Source organism: Bombina bombina, chromosome 4, assembly GCF_027579735.1.
Source record: "Bombina bombina isolate aBomBom1 chromosome 4, aBomBom1.pri, whole genome shotgun sequence".
NCBI lineage: Eukaryota > Metazoa > Chordata > Amphibia > Anura > Bombinatoridae > Bombina > Bombina bombina.
The window spans coordinates 969,742,441-969,759,721 of NC_069502.1; the positions used below are offsets into that span (position 1 = coordinate 969,742,441).

At 39.2% G+C, this 17,281-nt stretch overlaps 1 protein-coding gene and 1 long non-coding RNA gene across 2 annotated transcripts in view; one reads left to right on the forward strand and one right to left on the reverse strand.

Annotated features, from left to right (window-relative positions):
* SLC24A3 (solute carrier family 24 member 3) overlaps positions 1 to 17,281 on the forward strand; it is a 905,365-nt gene that overhangs the window by 830,101 nt on the left and 57,983 nt on the right. The window lies entirely within an intron of this gene.
* On the reverse strand, positions 15,933 to 16,369 carry LOC128657621 (uncharacterized). Its single transcript, XR_008402116.1, has 2 exons — positions 16,236 to 16,369; positions 15,933 to 16,087 (listed from the first exon to the last, which is right to left on the reverse strand). It is a non-coding gene; the product is annotated as an uncharacterized LOC128657621 (long non-coding RNA).

The following is a 17,281-nucleotide window of genomic DNA, read 5'->3' on the forward strand; positions in this document are numbered from 1 at the left end:
AAAAAATGGGTCAAGTGCCTCACTAGTCTCTGACCTCACCACACGTCACTGGTGCACAGCTGCAATAAGCGGCCTTCTAATTACCAAAAATCAATGGCAAAGCCATATATGTCTGCTATTTCTGAACAAAGGGGATCCCAGAGAAGCTTTTACAATTATTTGTGCCATGATTGCAAAAGCAGTATGAAAATAATTTTAGTGAGAAACCCAAAGTTTGTCAAAATGTTAGTTATTTTTTTATTTGATCGCATTTGGCGATGAAATGGTGGCATGAAGTATATCAAAATGGGCCTAGATCAATACTTTGTGTTGTCTACTAAAAAAATATATATATTTTTTTTTGATAGATTAAAAAAAACAAGTCTCTATTTCTGTTCAAATGTAGTGATGGCAAAAATGCTCTGGTCTTTTGGGAAGTCTTAGTCTGAACTGCCCGGTCCTTAAGTGGTTAAAGGTACCATAGTTCTTTAAAATTAAACTACATTACCCATCATGCCTTACACATACAAACTACAGCTCTGTGGCACCTGCACTTTAAAAGTGTCCAAGAATCTGATGGGTAGATAATAATTTGTGACGTGCTCAGATTGGAATGCGATGACACGTAGGTATTTTCTGTCAGATAGGTGATGGAACATCACTTCCGTTTGCTGATCTGATATGTTTGCTAATCTGATAAAATACTGGCAATCGGGTTATTGCCTTGCGAAAACTGTGGCGAAAAGTACGTTGGTGGCCATGTTTCCCTTGCTCCTGAGCACTAATTGTCTTCTGTAATTTATGGCTGGAATAATCATTTTGAGGATTACAAAGCAGTATCTAAACTTTTCTTAACAACTATTTGTATGTGACACGAGAGTTAGTGGTAAATTCATTCCCTTTGTTTCTCCCTCGTGAGGCATAATTGTCACTGAAACATAGTGGTTCAGATAAGGATCTTTTGTGTCATGTCTCTAGCAATAGTGCGGATAACTGCTCATTTGATTGTTCTCCTCTGGAATTTAATTGTTACGGAATAGTTACTTTATTGGCTCTGGTGCAGGGATTGTGTACACTGTGTATTGATTTTTTATTTTTTGACGCCTTTGGTATTTTTAAATAACTTTTAACAATTAGAATAAAGGTTATATTTTAACATTAAAAGTTTGATACCTTATATAGGATGCATACAAAGAGAGAAGCGCTCTACCAGGAACGAACAACAGCTCAGTGGCTTGTTCTATGGCGATTTACCACCCGGAAGCAGCCTCTTTTAGACCAGTGTGCTTTTCACAGAAGAAAACTTTCCTGAAGTATATCAGTCTGATCCCGCCAAGTAAGGTCAGTCCAGCCCCGAAATACCAGGCAATTCTCCTCTGAACAAGGAACATGACAACCCCAGACGATCGTTTCGGCCTCCTATGGGCCTCGTCAGTGAGGTGCAGCCACATTCCTCTAAGCACACTGGGCAAGGAGTCCACGTCTGGTTTCCCCCATCACCCATAGGGAGACTTCCCCAGGGTCATAATAATTTGCATACAAAGAGAGAAGCGCTCTACCAGGAACGAACAACAGCTCAGTGGCTTGTTCTATGGCGATTTACCACCCGGAAGCAGCCTCTTTTAGACCAGTGTGCTTTTCACAGAAGAAAACTTTCCTGAAGTATATCAGTCTGATCCCGCCAAGTAAGGTCAGTCCAGCCCCGAAATACCAGGCAATTCTCCTCTGAACAAGGAACATGACAACCCCAGACGATCGTTTCGGCCTCCTATGGGCCTCGTCAGTGAGGTGCAGCCACATTCCTCTAAGCACACTGGGCAAGGAGTCCACGTCTGGTTTCCCCCATCACCCATAGGGAGACTTCCCCAGGGTCATAATAATTTGCATACAAAGAGAGAAGCGCTCTACCAGGAACGAACAACAGCTCAGTGGCTTGTTCTATGGCGATTTACCACCCGGAAGCAGCCTCTTTTAGACCAGTGTGCTTTTCACAGAAGAAAACTTTCCTGAAGTATATCAGTCTGATCCCGCCAAGTAAGGTCAGTCCAGCCCCGAAATACCAGGCAATTCTCCTCTGAACAAGGAACATGACAACCCCAGACGATCGTTTCGGCCTCCTATGGGCCTCGTCAGTGAGGTGCAGCCACATTCCTCTAAGCACACTGGGCAAGGAGTCCACGTCTGGTTTCCCCCATCACCCATAGGGAGACTTCCCCAGGGTCATAATAATTTGCATACAAAGAGAGAAGCGCTCTACCAGGAACGAACAACAGCTCAGTGGCTTGTTCTATGGCGATTTACCACCCGGAAGCAGCCTCTTTTAGACCAGTGTGCTTTTCACAGAAGAAAACTTTCCTGAAGTATATCAGTCTGATCCCGCCAAGTAAGGTCAGTCCAGCCCCGAAATACCAGGCAATTCTCCTCTGAACAAGGAACATGACAACCCCAGACGATCGTTTCGGCCTCCTATGGGCCTCGTCAGTGAGGTGCAGCCACATTCCTCTAAGCACACTGGGCAAGGAGTCCACGTCTGGTTTCCCCCATCACCCATAGGGAGACTTCCCCAGGGTCATAATAATTTGCATACAAAGAGAGAAGCGCTCTACCAGGAACGAACAACAGCTCAGTGGCTTGTTCTATGGCGATTTACCACCCGGAAGCAGCCTCTTTTAGACCAGTGTGCTTTTCACAGAAGAAAACTTTCCTGAAGTATATCAGTCTGATCCCGCCAAGTAAGGTCAGTCCAGCCCCGAAATACCAGGCAATTCTCCTCTGAACAAGGAACATGACAACCCCAGACGATCGTTTCGGCCTCCTATGGGCCTCGTCAGTGAGGTGCAGCCACATTCCTCTAAGCACACTGGGCAAGGAGTCCACGTCTGGTTTCCCCCATCACCCATAGGGAGACTTCCCCAGGGTCATAATAATTTGCATACAAAGAGAGAAGCGCTCTACCAGGAACGAACAACAGCTCAGTGGCTTGTTCTATGGCGATTTACCACCCGGAAGCAGCCTCTTTTAGACCAGTGTGCTTTTCACAGAAGAAAACTTTCCTGAAGTATATCAGTCTGATCCCGCCAAGTAAGGTCAGTCCAGCCCCGAAATACCAGGCAATTCTCCTCTGAACAAGGAACATGACAACCCCAGACGATCGTTTCGGCCTCCTATGGGCCTCGTCAGTGAGGTGCAGCCACATTCCTCTAAGCACACTGGGCAAGGAGTCCACGTCTGGTTTCCCCCATCACCCATAGGGAGACTTCCCCAGGGTCATAATAATTTGCATACAAAGAGAGAAGCGCTCTACCAGGAACGAACAACAGCTCAGTGGCTTGTTCTATGGCGATTTACCACCCGGAAGCAGCCTCTTTTAGACCAGTGTGCTTTTCACAGAAGAAAACTTTCCTGAAGTATATCAGTCTGATCCCGCCAAGTAAGGTCAGTCCAGCCCCGAAATACCAGGCAATTCTCCTCTGAACAAGGAACATGACAACCCCAGACGATCGTTTCGGCCTCCTATGGGCCTCGTCAGTGAGGTGCAGCCACATTCCTCTAAGCACACTGGGCAAGGAGTCCACGTCTGGTTTCCCCCATCACCCATAGGGAGACTTCCCCAGGGTCATAATAATTTGCATACAAAGAGAGAAGCGCTCTACCAGGAACGAACAACAGCTCAGTGGCTTGTTCTATGGCGATTTACCACCCGGAAGCAGCCTCTTTTAGACCAGTGTGCTTTTCACAGAAGAAAACTTTCCTGAAGTATATCAGTCTGATCCCGCCAAGTAAGGTCAGTCCAGCCCCGAAATACCAGGCAATTCTCCTCTGAACAAGGAACATGACAACCCCAGATGATCGTTTCGGCCTCCTATGGGCCTCGTCAGTGAGGTGCAGCCACATTCCTCTAAGCACACTGGGCAAGGAGTCCACGTCTGGTTTCCCCCATCACCCATAGGGAGACTTCCCCAGGGTCATAATAATTTGCATACAAAGAGAGAAGCGCTCTACCAGGAACAAACAACAGCTCAGTGGCTTGTTCTATGGCGATTTACCACCCGGAAGCAGCCTCTTTTAGACCAGTGTGCTTTTCACAGAAGAAAACTTTCCTGAAGTATATCAGTCTGATCCCGCCAAGTAAGGTCAGTCCAGCCCCGAAATACCAGGCAATTCTCCTCTGAACAAGGAACATGACAACCCCAGACGATCGTTTCGGCCTCCTATGGGCCTCGTCAGTGAGGTGCAGCCACATTCCTCTAAGCACACTGGGCAAGGAGTCCACGTCTGGTTTCCCCCATCACCCATAGGGAGACTTCCCCAGGGTCATAATAATTTGCATACAAAGAGAGAAGCGCTCTACCAGGAACGAACAACAGCTCAGTGGCTTGTTCTATGGCGATTTACCACCCGGAAGCAGCCTCTTTTAGACCAGTGTGCTTTTCACAGAAGAAAACTTTCCTGAAGTATATCAGTCTGATCCCGCCAAGTAAGGTCAGTCCAGCCCCGAAATACCAGGCAATTCTCCTCTGAACAAGGAACATGACAACCCCAGACGATCGTTTCGGCCTCCTATGGGCCTCGTCAGTGAGGTGCAGCCACATTCCTCTAAGCACACTGGGCAAGGAGTCCACGTCTGGTTTCCCCCATCACCCATAGGGAGACTTCCCCAGGGTCATAATAATTTGCATACAAAGAGAGAAGCGCTCTACCAGGAACGAACAACAGCTCAGTGGCTTGTTCTATGGCGATTTACCACCCGGAAGCAGCCTCTTTTAGACCAGTGTGCTTTTCACAGAAGAAAACTTTCCTGAAGTATATCAGTCTGATCCCGCCAAGTAAGGTCAGTCCAGCCCCGAAATACCAGGCAATTCTCCTCTGAACAAGGAACATGACAACCCCAGACGATCGTTTCGGCCTCCTATGGGCCTCGTCAGTGAGGTGCAGCCACATTCCTCTAAGCACACTGGGCAAGGAGTCCACGTCTGGTTTCCCCCATCACCCATAGGGAGACTTCCCCAGGGTCATAATAATTTGCATACAAAGAGAGAAGCGCTCTACCAGGAACGAACAACAGCTCAGTGGCTTGTTCTATGGCGATTTACCACCCGGAAGCAGCCTCTTTTAGACCAGTGTGCTTTTCACAGAAGAAAACTTTCCTGAAGTATATAGGATATAGAGTTATGTAATGTCATCTCAGGAATTAATATGTTGTGGTGGGCTGATATCTTTTCTCTCACTATTGTGGATGTTTTCTTTTTCTTTTCTTTTTTTAAATAACCAATACAAATGTTAAAAGATAATATTGTATCTCTTGGCTGTTCTAAGATTAGTTCTTGTGTGTTTGTATATATAGATAGAGATATATACACATACACACATGTATATATAGACAACACATTCAACTGATGCAAAATGTGGTGATAGTTTTACACAGATGTTTGCGATATATGTTATCAAAAGTGACACAAAAAAGTCTTGGGTTTTTTTCATTCTGTGTGGTGCTTTTTTAGCTGTTGTTGGGTATTTATATAAATTAAAGGGATATTCCAGCCAAAATTGGAAACCACATGGGTGCATTTCAGTATTGAACAGAAGCAGTTTTGTAATATACATGCATTAGCAAAAATGCTTCTAATAAAAGCTATAACTGTTTCATAAGTGTATTTAAGTATGCACCGTGCACCAGCATTTTTACCACAGCACTTGCTCAGAGAGCCTAAGGTACTTGTACCATCTGGTAATTACTCAATTTGTTAATTGCTGACATGAAACAAAACCCAGTGATGATCTGAGCATCTGCAATATTTAAAATGTGGGTGCAGTGACAATATCTAGCTATGCTTCACATGCACGTGCATAGAAAAATGTTAACACTAATACAGTGATAACTTTTACTAGAAGCATTTTTGCTAATACAGGTATATTGCAAATATGTTTCTATTCAAAGATGTAATTCATCTATGTACATTTATATTTTGACTGGAATGTCCCTTTAAAGTTATTTTCTAAAAGTGCTAGATCAGTGAAACTGAGTGCAAACATCTCAAAACAGCTTTAGCATAGGGATGTGAAATTATTTAACAGCAAAGGGTTAACATAGCAGTTTTTATAAGTTGTGTTTAGAATGTGGTATGCAGATTCTGTGTAGTAAGTTTGTAAAGGAAATTTTCATTTATAATACAGTTACACTATAATCCAGTAGATGGCACTAGATGAAAATGTAAAATACAAAATGATCAGAGGATTTAATTGGAAAACCGTTATTACTCACCCCACACCTTGACTATACTTAAGGTGCAATAAACTTCCTTATATACTTTTTAAGGGGATTTCTGTAGAAAAAGAATGTTGATAAACTTGTTTTTTCTGGGGTAAAATCTAGCAGTAGGTTTGTTACATCATAAGCCTATTTTTAGTACAGTATGATATACTGTCGTTTTCTCTTTTTGTGTATTATGGGATGCTAAATAGCTGTCTGCTGCTGTTTGTCTCTGTTGTATATGATTCTATACAATGCTTATTAAAAACTCTGCAGAACATATTTGGAGATTTCTCACAGGATTCTGGCAAGTGTCTGAATCCATAACCATAAGGATATTTGCATTTTTTTTTTATCCCCTCTGTCAAACAATTAGATGAGTATTTTGCAAAGTTGAAAACTACTAGAAACACACTATGTTACTTCTGCATAAATGTGTAGCACAGACTCGGGCTAATATTTCACTTAGTGAATAATTATATTTAAAGGGACAGTCTAGTGTAAAACAGTTGTAGATTTTGTTTGATCATTTTAGTTTTAAACAAATAAACATGTTTCACTATTTTGCATTAAACAGATTGTAAACGTTGTGCTTCTATGAGAAATACATGCATAAAACAGCCGGAAGAGTGCCATAGATATGTAACCACCAATCAGCAGCTGTGTTTTTTTTTCTAGGGGTTAAACACAGTGAAAAAAATGAATTTGTTCGAGGTACAAAAACAGAGCTTTGCACTTTATACTAGAATGTCACTTTAAAAGGAATACTCCAACATTTTCTAAATGCATATGAAAGTGCAGAGTTATTATACAAAGACAATTTCTGTAAAGTACTTTTTAAAGCCCTCACAAATATATCTAGTGTCTGTGCGTGTACTTGGTTTAATGTGTATTTCATCTAAATTAGTTTAAAAATATTTTCATAAAAAACATTTTGTAACTGGTCACAGCAAAGGAAGGAAGATACAATTCAAGAGGCTTTTTGAGGGTGTGTTCCTCAGGCCTGAAAAACCATGCATATTTTTCTAATATAATTACAGTTTTACATTTTTTTAAAGTAGTTTTTTGTCTGCAGATTGTTTACAATGCAGTGAATAATAATGTCTGATACATAAGTAAAAATTTATGTTATTGTCCCTTTAAGTAATCTCTGCAATAAAATGCCACATGTGTGATATAATAACTTACCGGAAAGCGTTCTCTTCTCAGCTCTGTTATTTTAATTTAAACACATTATTCCTTTCATATATTTTCCAGAAGCAAGATTCATTCTGCATTTTTATAGCTTTTGTGGAATCACATCAACTATTTGAGTTTTCATTGTCAGATTTTTCCTTCTAAACTTTGTGTGATCTATTTCCTGGCTATCTTTACTCCTCAAGTGCCAGAGAAAACGAATGCTCTGCATAATCGTGCACAGGCCTTTCTGTCAGGGAAAGGGTTAAAAGGAAGTACCAAAAGACCATAAAGAAGTTTAACCTATTTCAAACACAGGGAAAAAGTATTTTCTTAAAAAAACAGACATATGTTTATGTATTTGAATACATTTTATTTTGGAAACTTTCCCAGTTGTTAAAGGATTATTTGCTCCAGGAAGTATGTTTGCCTGACATAACAGCATGTCTTGTGGGAATGTATCATACCATACAGCTACCTTTTAAAATAAGTAGCCCCCAAAAATATGCTGCTCTAGGCACAGGTCTAGTTGGCCAAAATATGCCCCTGTTAACAGTTAAAGGGACAGTAAAGCCAAAATGAAGCTTTCGTGAGTCAGATAGAGCTTGCAATTTTAAACAAGTTTCCAGTTTACTTGTATTATCTAATTTGCTACGTTCTTTTGGCATCATTAGTTGAAAAGCATACCTAGGAAGGTTCAGCAGCAGCAAAGCACTACTGGGAGCTAGCTGTTGATTCACATTAGTTTACCAGAAGTATTTATCAAGGTCCCAGAAGTGCATTGCTGCTCCTTCAACAAAGGATATCATGATAATGAAGCAAATTTGCTAATAGCAGTAAATTGGAAAGTTGTTTAAAATTGAATGTTGTAACTGAATTCTAAAAGAAAAATGTTAGGTTTCATATCCCTTTAGATGTCGAACTAAAGAGAAATATACCCAATAAAGCAGCTAACTCAAAGGTTTAGTTACATGCAGTAAAACAACTTTGCAATATACTTTCATGGTTTATTTTGCCCCCTTTCATGTAATTTAGCTCTGAAAATTGTGGCTTTTCTCATTTTCAAGTGAAAAAACCCACTGCAGATTTCTCAAGGCTAACCATGCTACATTTAGCTTTAAAAGAAAAGAACTCGTAAAGAATACTTTTTATACTAACAAAATGTCTGTGGCTAGCCTTATGAGCTACACACTTGAGCCCAGACTGGCTCCTCCAAATGTGGCAAGTGGTGTATGGTGTTTGACTATTAAAAAACAATTCCAGCAAACAAGTAGTTAATTTGTTTAAAATATATATATATGGATGATGTGTTATTCAATAGCAAGACAACAAACATGTTTACTGTCCTTTTAATTGAGGCCAGTAATTCACTTAAGATAGACTAAAAAGTCAAAAGTAGTGATGAGATATATTAGATCATCTCGCCAGAGCAGAGAGGTTTATATCATCAGGCCCTAAGAGAGAAGCTATGTGTTTCCAGCCCACCGAATAAGAGGCACAATGTACCGGCGTGTAGTGGTGGGATTCTGCCAGTTCTCACCAGTTCTTGCAAACATGTTCCTAAAAGTTCTCAAGAACTGGTGGTTGGGTGATGCCATCTTCCTTAATGGGAGTATACAATGTATGAGAAATTCCTTCTTATTTCAATCAAGGCATTATACAGCCTTTTTATTTGATATAGGCAATTGTTTTTAAGAAGTTGAACCAGTGAGGCTTAAAGTGTGAAGGTTCTAAAATCACCGCACTAATGTCCTACCTTTTTATATTGCAAAGAATTTAGAGAACCTGTTGCTAAAATTTCTGAATCCCACCACTTCGCGCATGCATGTTTAACCAAGGGTGCCAATTGTGCCAGCCATTTTGCCTCTTTCTTCAGATTATCATTCTAAGTTACACTTTTTATGATGGTTTGTTAAAGGGACACTAAACGATGGAAAAAAGTTAGCATAAATCTCTATATCCATATTTGGTTTTTATATTTGTAATTGGCTTTGCGTGTCATATTATTACTGTTTTCTAGATATTCTGCTTAAAAAAATTATTGATTTCCAAACCCACCCTTTTAAGATCAATTTTGAAGAACAAATCATTCTCGATAACCTGAGTTATCAAGATGTCCGACTTAGTCTGTACTGCGCATGCGCAATCTTTCTTACACGTCATCCTATACGTCAAGTAGCTTGATTTGGGTAAGTGAGGAATTGAAGCGGCAATCTGCGCATGCGCGAATGCCCGTATTGTATTGCGCATGCGCCGGGTGACGGTAAGATGCGATAATGATTTGGGTAAGTGAGGTATCGAAGCGGCAATCTGCGCATGCGCGAATGCCTGTATTGTATTGCGCATGCGCTGGGTGACGGTAAGATGCGATAATGATATGCAGGAAATCGCAGTGTGATTGGAGACTGATTTTTGCATTGAATGCACTATACACAGGGATTTGGCTTTGATGACGTCTTTTCCAAAATGTAATATAACATTTTATTCTGCTTCTAACACTCGTTTTAATGTCAAAGTGGGTACGTTTTGATAGTTGAGGTCTGTAGATACGTTTGTGATAATTTATTAATAATGAAAAAACCAAAGTTTTGGAATCCTTTAAGACTCTGGAATAGAATTTATGGTTTTGCATAAAGGACAATGAACATAGGTGTACTTCATGTTACAAACTCTTCACTTACCCTTCCCTTTGTATGAGCAAGTTTCACAAAGTATACCTGTGGAACACCTGAACTCTGATGCCAATGTTGCCCACCCTGCCTGTACCACAGGCCCCTAGCAACAAGAGTTTCCATTCAGAGTTTGAGCAATCTGTGGGGTTGCATAGGCCAGAATGGAGTTGGAGTTGGGTAGTCTTGAGGCACAATTGGGAAGTCCTGAATGTGGATAGGCTGTTCTAGGGCAGGTTAGGTAGTCACAGACTGGCTGCACATGTTTAAAGGTTTTCTGTGGGCAATCTCCAGTTTCTTCTGTAGAACCTGGGACATTAATCCCTTCACTACCGGGAATATAAGAGAGAAACTTGTACAAAGTACCAGACAATTTTTAGCAATTTTGTTCCATTTAAATAGAAATAGAGCTTTTGTTTTTTATTTACCTATGAAGACTATATATATATTTTAAAGTAGACAACCAAAAGTATTTAATCTAGGCCCATTTCAGTATATTTCATGCCACTATATGGCCTTCAAATACGATTATATAAAAAAAATTGTTAACTTTTTCGCAAACTTTAGGTTTTTCACTTAAAATATTTACACACAACTACTGAAGTCATAAATAAAATGGCTGTAAAAGCTTCTCTGGGATCCCCTTTGTTGAGAAACAGCATACATGTGTGGCTTTGCCATTGGCTTTTGGCAATTAGAAGGCTGCTCATTTCAGCTGCGCACCACACTTCTGAAATTCCTGTCAGTGAAGGAGTTAATCAGTTAGCTTGTTAGGTTATTTTTTGCTGTAGTGTAGAGATTACCCTCCAACCTAAAACCTCCCACCCCCTGATCCCTGCTTGATCCCTCCCAAACAACTTTTTTCTAATACATTTATTTCTGTAGTGTAGGGGTCTCTCCTCATCCTCCCACCTCCCTGATCCCCCTCCAACAGCTCTCTTACCCTCCCACTGCCTGCCATTATATTTGTTACTTACCAGTAATTTATTACTTTTACTAGTTTATTAATTTTTTTTTTTCTGTAGTGTTGGGGCCCACACCCCTTCCAAGCGATTAATGTAGTGTCCCACCTCCCCCTCCAAACATTAATTTCTGTAGTTTAGGTCCCCATCCCTCCCTCTCCCCTGCCTATTTACTTTTCTGTAGTGTCTGTGCCATTAATCCCAGCTCCTCACTGGGCCGCCCACCTGTCTCCCTCCTTCCCTTCCACTGCTCCCACTCGGCACCAACAAATGAACGTGACAAAGAGTGACACAGACAGTAAAGATCCAGCAATCTGGCATCATATGGTAAGAGAGCCCCAGCTGCAGTCTCCACTGTCTAAGGATGCTCCACAGTGTTGGACGTAGATACTATGTAAACACAGTACGCTGTGCAAAATACTGTGTGATGTAGTACCTACGTCCAATTGGCGCAAGGGGTTAATTAAAAATCTGGGACAGTTGGGAGTTCTGCTGAAATCCTTTTGCCAGCCACATTAAAGGAGAGATTAATGTTAAATATTTTCTCACCATATTTTAAGCATTTTATCCTCTAACGTCTGAGGGCAGTTATCTTTCCTTGCAATATATTTTCTCTCTGTGATTAGTTAAATATTGGAATGTTACAGTTATAAGGATTCTTCTCCTCCACTGTTTCCACTAAACTAAACATACTATGTGTTGATATGTTTTATCTTGACTGTAAAGCACTAGAGAGTGACTAATGGATTAGCAATGTTAAAAAGATAGTAAACAGTATTAGATTGTAATATAAACTATTTAATTATGTGTAGTTAAAAAAACAAAGTACTGTCATTATTTATTTTGCTCCATTTAATTTAATTCCACTGCGTTTCTATAAATTAATTGGTGCCGTTATGTTTGAACTTAAAGGGTTAAAGGGATATTAAACCCAATTTTTTTTCTTTCATGATTCAGATAGAATATGCAGTTTTAAGCAACTTTCTAATTTACCCCTGTTATCAATTTATTTTTGTTCTCTTTGTATCTTTATTTGAGCCAGCCCATTTTTGGTTCAGAACCTGGACAGTGCTTGCTTATTGGTGGCTAAATGTAGCCACCAATCAGCAAGTGCAACCTAGGTGCTGGATGAAAAATGGTCCAGCTTTTAAGCTTACATTCTTGCTTTTCAAATAAAGATACCAAGAGAATGAAGAAAATGTGATAATAGGAGTAAATTAAAAAATTGCTTAAAATTGCATGCTCTATCTGAATCATGAAAGAAAAAAATGTTGGTTTCATATCCCTTTAACCTAAAAACTAAACCTTTACACTTATATTTTCAGCATTAAAACATCTAAAATAATTGTAAAAATGCTCCAGTAACTTTACAGCCGAGAGCTGGAGTTCCTGAGCTACAGGCATCTGCCGGGTCAGCTCCAAGGGAGGGCATTGGGGGGCAATGCCCACCCAAATGGAATGCTGTGCCCCCTCAAAAAATATTGATATGATCATACGCTTTAAAAAATAATAAATACAATAATGAATTGTTATGTAATGCTGCATGCTGGGGGCGGAGTTAGCTGCCAAACTGTGAGGTCGCATCACGCATCTGCAAGGAGCTTTGTATCTTAACCTCTTATTTGGAATTGGAAGTTAATTAGAGACTTTTTGGACTTGTCTTTAACCCTATTAATTTTACCTAACTATTGTGAGTTACTCATTTTCTTAAACAATAGACATTGATAAGAATATGATTGTATCATATAAATATGTCTATAAATTGCTAATGGCTTCTATCGATGCCTCAAAAGTGCACTGTGATCTTAGGCCGAGCCTAAGATCACAGTGCACTTTTGAGGCGTTATTAGAAGCCAGTAGCCATTTATAGACTTATATGTATATGATACAATCATATTCTTATAGGTTCACAGTACATAGGTTGTATTTAGTAGCCTGATATCCATTCGTTATTGCGAAACAGGTATAGCTAAATCTAATCTACAAAATTACCAGTACCTGAAAACCTAGTAGCTGTTGCAAGCAAAGGGGTTCATTGTATTGGGGGGTTTGGGGTGCATGGCTGTTTAGGGGGCATGATTGAGATTTGAGAATGAGTTTAAGGGTTTTGGATCAGGGTGATTAAGGGGTGAATTGTTTTTAAGGATCTTATTGCACTGGGGGTCTCAAGTTTAATGGCTCTGTTTTAGTGCACTGCATAGGATTTAGACTTCATTCTTTTACCTAGTGATTTAGCACATATTCTGCAAATGTTGATAGTGGGGGATAAGCCAGCCAGAAGCTACACTTTACTGCAGAATATGTAGGTCTGCTCTTATTTTGACTCTCATACAAGCTTTGTAAATGCGTGCCCCCTCGTGAAACAAAAATGCCCCTCCATTTCATTCATTCTGGAGCCGACCCTGGGCATCTGCCTGCATATGGAACTGGTGCACGATCAGAGACTTTTGCCGGGAGTAGGGTGGGCGGTCTAGCAGTGGAGGGAGTGGGATGGCCCTACAATGCAGAAAGAAAAAAAAGAGGGAGGGATGGAGAGCTAGACTACAGAAAAAGGTGGGGTGGGGGTTCCCTAACTAATGATCACCAGAGGGGGGGACCACTACATTTAACAAAATGTTTTTAAAAAATTTAAAAATATTTGTATTTTATAGTTACTGGCAGGCAGCTGCCAGTACTAAAGATGGCCACAAGTAGTGGGAGGTAGAGGGTTAGAGAGCTATTGGGGAATCGGGGAGTTGGGAAGATTGAGGAAGATCACTACACTGGAGAAAAAAAAAATATAAAAAAAAGAAATAATAATTTAAAAAAAAACTAAACTGCGTTCTAGCAGACTGTCTGCCAGTACCTAAGATGGTGATGGACGGGGGGAGGGAGTGAAGAGAGCTGTTTGGGAGGGTTAAGTAGGGATCAGGGGGAAATTAACCTAACAAGCTACCAGATTAACCCCTTCACTGCTGGGAATGAGACGTGTAGTTAGCAGCCATTTAATTACCAAAAGCAATAGCAAAGCCATGTATGTCTGCTATTTCTGAACAAAGGGGATCACAGAGAAGCTGTTACAACCATTTGTCATGATTGCACATCAGGGGAGTACATGTCAGGAGCATTGTCTCCTAATTTTTAACTCAGCTTACTCCTTTTTCTATAACACGGTCCTGAAATAATCTCAGCCAGTATAAAGATAATTATAGCTCCCGCTATAGAAGGAGCTTAGCCTTAGATAGTAGATGTGATAAACAGGCTCCCTATTGCAGATAGCATATTATACTTATAATAACGGCATATGATTTCAGGCAACCCCATTATGCTTTACCTAGGAGTTTACATAGTTTTAATTTAGCATGTATGTGTTGTGCTTGTTTGTTATATAATCCCAATAAAGTAATTGTGCATGATGTATGTATGAAATCTTTTTTGACCTATTTTTTCTATGCACTATATTATGTTGTATGGAAGGTGCAGCAAACCTTTTTTTGCACATTTATTCTTTTGTGCATTTTCAGTAAAAGTACTGTTTGGCTAAAATGTGAGTCTGTCAAAAGAACTGAAATAAGGGGGCAGTTTGCAGAGGCTTAGATACAAGGTGATTACAGAGGTAAAATGTATATTAATATAACTGTGTTGGTTATGCAAAACTAGGGAATGGATAATAAAGGGATTATCTATCTTTTAAAACAATAACAATTCTGGTGTAGGCTGTCCCTTTAAGTGATTTGTTTTTTTAATAAATTATGGATACCTTTTGCATTTTCATTAGCCTGTTCAATAAAAATTTGCTTTGGATTCCATTAAAGTGGTCAAGGTCAGAGTATCTCTTATTACAATTAGAAAAAATTTTCTGTTTTTTTGTGGTTTGAAGCATCTGTTGCTAACAAGTACAGGTAGCCCTGAGTTTACGCCGGGGTTAGGTTCCAGAAGGAATGGTTGTAAATTGAAACCGTTGTAAATGGAAACCCAGTTTATAATGTAAGTCAATGGGAAGAGAGGGAGATAGGTTCCAGGCTCCTCTCAAAATTGTCATAAGTAACACCTAATACATTATTTTTAAAGCTTTGAAATGAAGACTTTAAATGCTAAACAGCATTATAAACCTAATAAAATAATCACACAACACAGAATATATAATTAAACTAAGTTAAATGAACAAAAACATTTGCTTAACAGCATTATAAACCTAATAAAATAATCACACAACACAGACTTCACCTGCATTTTTCTGCAAACAGTTCTTTCTATGCATTCCAATCTGGACTGATTTATAGACAGGTAGATCTTGTTCCTTTGAAATCTGCTCGATAGCTCAGGTCTGGTTAAACTGATTAATTTCAGCTTGCTTGGCTTTGCTGCAACACAAACGGACAGTTCCACCTACTGGCTATTTTAATAAATGCACTGCTTCTCAATGCTTTTCAATAGCAGTCACATGACTGGAAAAAAAGGTTGTTATTCTGAAACGGTGTAAATTGAACCGTTGTAAAACGAGGGCCACCTGTATACATTTTTAAGGGGATTACTTAAAATACAAAGAAAATATTTTACACTCCTTGGTGCAAAAACATTCTTTACTATCATTTTGACCTTTGTTCGGCCACAAGACATTTTTTCTAAAAGCACCAGAGTCACTAAACATCTCCTTTAAAAGTGTGATGCCACAATCCATGTTGTTATAGCTAAGGTTTTACAGTATGGTAAACAAATGCAAGCTCACCTGCTACAACCTTCCTTTCTATTCTATTTTTGCTAAAGTTAGGAGAATGGAAAAAACTTGAGATTTTAACTGAATATTTGGCGTCCTCTTTGGTCTTGTGACCTACAAGAAATCAGAGAGATGATTAAGCTAGCAGGTGTCACTAAAATGTTAAAATTTGTAGTGTAAAAAAACGCTTGCAGAAAGAGCAGTTTACCTTGAATTTATTACACTGCACTGGTCCAATCCACCAATCCCACTTTGATAGATATATACACATATACTTTGCTTCTTTTTTGGTGGTGTTTTTGCTCTGTCATCTTCCTCATTACTGCTCATGATGTAGTCCTCAAACCTAAGAATTCTGTAAAAGACGAGTGGTAAAGAACTCAATTATGGACACATCTAGTAGCTTGTTCTCCATTTACATATATTCATCTGAGTTGTTGTTTTTTTTTCATATTCTATGATGCAGCAATCAAACAATTTGAAATCACTGAACTTTCTCTTACTTAAAATGTAGCAGATAGAGCTGTTTCTGCAGAGCATCCCGGTGCAATCCATCTAAGCTGTTCTGGAATCCGTACTTTGATAACGTTTGGAATCATAGGATGTGATCCGATCAATTCACAGCAAAACTTCTTCGGTTTTCTATGCTTGGTTTTTTTTCTATTACAAGACAAGAAGATTAGAATCCATTTCTAAAAGAAATCTACATATTATTCTGCAATTGACAATCAATAAGTTTATTAATATACTTTAAATTCAACAGACAGGTTGTATAATGTATATGAAAAAAACACTTCCCATTTTGCACTCACATAGTGTACATGATTGACCAAAATTCAGGATAATAATCATTAAGTATGTAAACAGATTTTCACAAGATATATATACAGTATATTGCAGAAAAATCATTAGATAAACTAAAGGATTGTTATCGACTCCATAGTTATCTATGGTCGGTAGTGCAAATATTACATTCTCTAATCTACCACAACATGTACACTTTTCATTAGAATGCACCTTTTAAAAGGGACATGAAAACCAAAACTTTTCTTTAAGCATTTAGAAAACATACATTTTTAAACAACTTTTCAATTGACAACTTTGCTTCATTCTCTTGCTATCCTTTGATGAAGGAGCAGTAATGCATTACTGTGAGCTAGCTGAACACACATGTAAGCCATTGACAAGAGGCATATATAGGCTGCCACCAATCAGCAGCTAGCTCCCAGCTCCTGAGCCTTTCAATAAAGGATACCAAGAGAACTAAGCAAATTAGATAATGGAGCGTTCAATTTAAACAATTTTCCAATTTACTTCTATCTGAATAAGGAAGGCAACATTTTGGATTTCATGTACCTTAAAGTGCCATTAAACAATTAAACATGTTGAGGTCTGTGCATATCCTAAAAGGGCTAATTATGTATATATAGTTTGCATACAAAAAAAATTACTGGCAAGTATTTAAAAAATTAATTTAAAATAAGCAAAATTAGTTACATAGCTATGCTGTCTGGAGTAGGCTGATCCACCCCCCTTATCAGTGTTTAGC